Source organism: Maylandia zebra, linkage group LG1, assembly GCF_041146795.1.
Source record: "Maylandia zebra isolate NMK-2024a linkage group LG1, Mzebra_GT3a, whole genome shotgun sequence".
Classification (NCBI taxonomy): domain Eukaryota; kingdom Metazoa; phylum Chordata; class Actinopteri; order Cichliformes; family Cichlidae; genus Maylandia; species Maylandia zebra.
In genome coordinates this window covers 9,738,154-9,743,815 of record NC_135167.1, presented here as the reverse complement: position 1 = coordinate 9,743,815, position 5,662 = coordinate 9,738,154, and positions in this window count along the sequence as shown.

The following is a 5,662-nucleotide window of genomic DNA, read 5'->3' as shown; positions in this document are numbered from 1 at the left end:
CATTCATTGTGGCTGAATAATATGGATGTTCTTGTTCACAATGTTTGAATTCATTTTTTGAAGGTTCTGCAAAAGTTCAAGCTGTTACTGTGTCTTTACTGTAGCCAGGCTCATTAGCTGGTGACCTTTAGTCTACTGGCCACCTCTGCAGGGATGTGGGGCCTATAGGGAGAAATACTGTCTTAACACTGCATGCACAGGGGGGCTATCATTGTTTTCTTAGGGCATTTACAGAGAACAAAACATTTGGATAGCTGTTAAAACTAGGCATATCTAGACACTGCATGGCTGATTACAATAACTTTATCAGTCTGCACTATATATTGGTTGTAGAACTGCTGATAACATTACTTCAGTAAACACCAGACCTATCATAAGGATCATAAGGAAATGTTTCTTAACAAGAAAAGCTTTGATATCATCAAGGTTAATGACAGTTTTCAGCTTATCTCATCATCTCTCAACAAATACAGTGCCAGATGTACCTACTATAATCTTACTACTATATTTATGTAATTATGTCAGTATGTACATAAATATATGTAATCTAGAGTGTAGTTCATGCCCACATAAAAACTGCATGTAGTGTGTGTTTTTGTTAAATAAATGTACACTGAACTTAAAATAGGGATATTTTGCTGATGTAGAAAGTGACTAGGAACTTGGACTATAAGAGGAAACCAGAAAGCTGGGAAACTCCAGCTGTCCAACATATTTACTACCCTTTCATTGTTATCAGATTGGTAGTCTTCAATCACTTATCTTGGGGTTAAGCAAACTTTGAGACCTGCTTGCTCTGTGTTCCCACCATTTTGCATGTCGCACCTTCTATGGTCTCTAGTCATGGCATCACAACTAGTTGCCTCCTATAACTGAGGAAAACACGTTTGTTTCTACGACATAAAAGTAAAGGTGATTGTCAGTTCATCTGTATTTGTGATAAACCAAAATAAGAACAGCAAGAAAAATGATCCCAACCATAAAACTAAGTCAACCACTAAAGAATGTATAGCAGCTTAGTCAAAGTCCAGACCCAAACCCCACTGTAATGCTGAGAAGTGCAGTTCATGCCCGCATAGCCTCAAACATGGCTGTAAGTAAGTATTTCTGCAAAGATGATAGTGCCCAATTTTCACCACAGTGAGGTCAGAGATGAAAACCCCAAGTTATACTTGAGTATTTGATTGTAGTTGCTGCTGCTAAAGATAACCCGGTAAGTTATTACTTTTCCATAATTTAGGTATTACATGCAGTAATTAAAAACGTGCACATTAATCTTGAAGAACTCTCAGTTATGAATATAGTATTTTATCTTATAAATCTGTTATTTAAAAAGTAGATTAGAAAAAAAAAGAAAAAAATAGAAAAAGTGAAAGTATATTACCTACTGTAGTACACTTTAAAAAGTACCACTTTAATTTCTATCAATCAGCAACCAAGTGGACATATTATTTCAGAATAAATTTAAGAACTAATTTAATACTTCTGTGTCCTGGAAGCTTTGTCAGTTTAATTATAATGATCTTTATTTGAAGCCTTCCCAGTATAGTCGTCTATGTCTAACTAAAAGCCTGTGAAAGATGGGGCGGATACATTGCAGCCAGTTCTAATTGAAAAGGGCCTGTCTGTGTTGTTCAGCGATCCATGGATGGAACCTGTCCTCCAGTTAGAGGTAGCTGGACTTGAATGACAGCTTCCACGTTAGTGAGAGCTGCACAACCTCAAACTGATCAGCCTTTTTAACTGTTGAAGCATGGCTCCTTGTGCAGACTGCCCTTCTTTCAGTCTGCCTCATTCCAGCTCTGAGGCCAGAAATAACTGTCAGTGTTGGCTCAACTAGGCCCCTGGAATCCAGGCTTTCTGTCCATCGCAGAGGGGCCAGCATTCTTTATGTGAGTAATGGGAGAATGTGTAAGGCTTTATCTCCCATCCATCCAGCATATTGTTTGACTATGGTGGCCCAACAATGTAAACGCTCTGAGTCAGAGTTCACCAGGGTCAGGAGTGGTATTTATTGACTCAGAGAAAAGAGGTCAGAAAACATGGGGGATTATTTTGCTGTGGCTTAAAACTGAGGGAAACTGAAACGGCCTGTCATAGACGTAGCATGTTCACGGCACTGAGCAGTTGATGTGTTTTGAGTCTGGCACTGTATGTTGAGCAGCACACAATGATTTGATTCAAATGTTATGATTGGAAGGATGGAAAAAAATCTGCAATCTTCAGTAATTGCTCCCTGGAATGAAATTGATTCACACCCAACCGAGCATGAAATAACATTGGCAGATGACACTGCTGTTACTCTGCCTGAAACACAACACGAATCTAATAGGAATAATCAGCACCTTCTTGCAGGGAACACACACATACACACACTCATACTTTTAAGAGATTAGTTGATGCATTTTACCAGGAAGGTTACTATATCATGAATTAATCCCATATATACATCAACATACAGAAAATGTGTTTGTCTGAAAAAGAAGTCACAGCTGCTAATATTATGAATTAGCACTTATTGCTCTCACAGCTTCATATCCTTGATGCAGCATGGCAGATGCTTGAATATAGCAGTCTTCTTATGTTTACAAAGGAACTTTGCAAAAGAAATCCCACACAATATCCATTTTAGTAAAGAAAAAAAGTACTGCATTGTTAATGTTGCATCTTGTAAACAAGTAGAACAAAGAATTCATCAAAAGAGGCTTTCTTGTTTCCACTCTTGTAAGCTGTCTGTATTATCCCAGCTAAAATTCTCTAAAGTTTGCATCATACACTAAATAATTATCCTGCCCTTATGCTTTCCATATGTTAAACTTGGCCCATGCTCTCTGTTGTTATGCAGACTGTACAGTAGACAACCATCATGTTGTCTACTGTACAGTAGACAACATGTACAAAAACAACAGGTTTTACCAGGTGAAGCTATTGCTACCGATGCTGGATATAATACAGTTCTTTCTTTCTCTCTCTACACACATTGGTGTGTCACATTTAAACTGAATAGGGCACTAATAATTTGCTGGATAAAGTAACTGTGATGCATGATGGGAAAAGCCAGTAAGAGCCACACACTGAGAATCTTGACTGAACAAAAAAACAGCCAAGCAATGATGTTTGTTGTCTTAACTTCACTCTCTTCAATATCTCTCAAAACTATGTATGAAAAATGTGCTTTATTAAACATTTTCCGATACATACACTGCAAATAAACAACACACTATTCTGCCCCAAATCCTCACCCAGGAAATGTCTCGGCTATGAGACGCTGCAGCCACACAGGTCATTTAATGATTCTCCCATTTTTACCTTGTGCCAATAACAGATGCTGAATAATAATTGTTACAAATGTTTATCCATTTACATCATTGCCAAACCAAACTAATTCAAAAAATTGACATTGCTTAACATTTTCCAATTCAAATTAACAAAAAACCCCAAAAACAAAACAAATAAAATCTCTGTCTTTTTTTTTCTCTTTTTTTTTGTTAACTAAGAAGTTTCGAAATTTTAGGAAACATGAAAAGGGAACATTTTAGATTTTAGCCTGGTTTTCACATTTATTGGAAGGACATAAAGATTCATGTATTGACGTATGGATGAATATCAAGTTTTCTGAGATATTTTTTCCATTGCATGTATAAATTCTGCCAAGTTTGGCCCTTGGCGGTGGGTACCTACACTGGTTGTGAAAACACTCCTTACACTGCTGCACAGCACTGTTAGCCGATAGCTCTCTGGAGGCTCAGAGCTGATCAGTAAACAGACTGACCTGATTCTGATGCCCTGCCTCCAGCTATTCAGCCCATAATCATTGAGCACAGAGCTCCTCTCATGAGCTGACAGCTAGTCCATGTTCTCAGAATTTAGCTTGCCACTCCCTTACTATTTGTCCTGCATTCTGCATTTATCAGCTGCCTAATATATATATATATATATATATATATATATATATATATATATATATATATATATATATATATATATATATATATATATATATATACCTACAACCACGATTACCGACACTAACAAGCTGATCTACAATACGGCAGCAGTGATCAGTGAGATGCTTGGCTACAAGTTGAACAGCCACAAGGGGCAGTACCCTCCATGGAGAAGGAGGCTAGAGGGCAAGATCAAAGTAGCACGGAGGGAGGTTAGCCAACTAACGGAGTTGCAGAAAGGTGCGACAAATAAGGTGCCTAAGAAATACAGCAAGTTGTCCATACCTGAGGCCTTGGAAACTGCCAAGCAAAGACTCACAGCCTTGGCCAGCCGCTTGAGGAGGTACACCAGAGAGATAGAAGGCAGGAGAATAAACCAGCTGTTCTCCACAGAACCAGCAAAGGTGTACTCTCAGTGGCAAGGGAACAATAAGAGAACAGCACCACCAAGGCTGGAGACGGAGCAATACTGGAAGAGCATATGGGAGAAGGATGCAACCCATAACGGCAATGCTCAGTGGCTAGAGGATCTGAGGGCAGACCACAGCGACCTCCCTGAACAGGGTCCAGTAACCATCACAGTGGCAGATATCCAAGAAAGGGTCTCCAGTATGAAGAGTTGGACAGCACCAGGGCCCGACATGGTTCACGCCTACTGGCTGAAGAAGCTGACTGCACTCCACGAGCGTCTGGCAGCACAAATGAACCAGCTGCTAGTTAACGAAAGACACCCGGAATGGCTAACTGAAGGCCGGACGGTCCTGATCCCCAAGGACCCCAAGAAGGGACCGGTCCCCTCCAACTACCGACCAATAACCTGCCTCAGTACTACATGGAAGCTCCTGTCAGGCATCATATCGGCTAAGATGAACAGGCACATGGGTCAATACATGAGCGGGACACAGAAAGGAATTGGCAAGAATACCAGAGGTGCAAAACACCAGCTACTGGTAGACAGAACAATCAGCCGAGACTGCAAGACCAGACTGACCAACCTGTGCACTGCCTGGATTGATTACAAGAAGGCCTATGACTCAATGCCCCACAGCTGGATACTGGAATGCCTAGAATTGTACAAGATCAATGGGACCCTAAGAGCCTTCATCAGGAACTCAATGGGGATGTGGCGTACAACACTAGAGGCCAACTCCAAGCCCATAGCACAAGTTACCATCAAGTGCGGGATCTACCAAGGAGATGCTCTGTCCCCACTGCTGTTCTGCATAGGCCTGAACCCCCTCAGTGAGATCATTAACAAGACTGGCTACGGATACCGACTACGGAACGGAGCAGTTGTCAGCCACCTCCTGTACATGGATGACATCAAGCTGTATGCCAAGAGTGAACGAGACATCGATTCACTGATCCACACTACCAGGCTATACAGCAATGACATTGGAATGTCGTTCGGACTGGAGAAGTGTAGTCGGATGGTAACAAAGAGAGGGAAGGTAGTCAGAACTGAGGGGATTGAACTACCAGAAGGCAACATTGCAGACATAGAGGACAGTTACAAGTACCTGGGGATCCCGCAGGCAAATGGGAACCATGAAGAGGCCGCTAGAAAGGCTGCAACCACCAAGTACCTGCAGAGGGTCAGGCAAGTCCTGAGGAGTCAGCTGAATGGTAAGAACAAGATCCGGGCCATCAACACATACGCCCTGCCCGTGATCAGGTACCCTGCTGGGGTAATAAGCTGGCCAAAGGAGGAGATA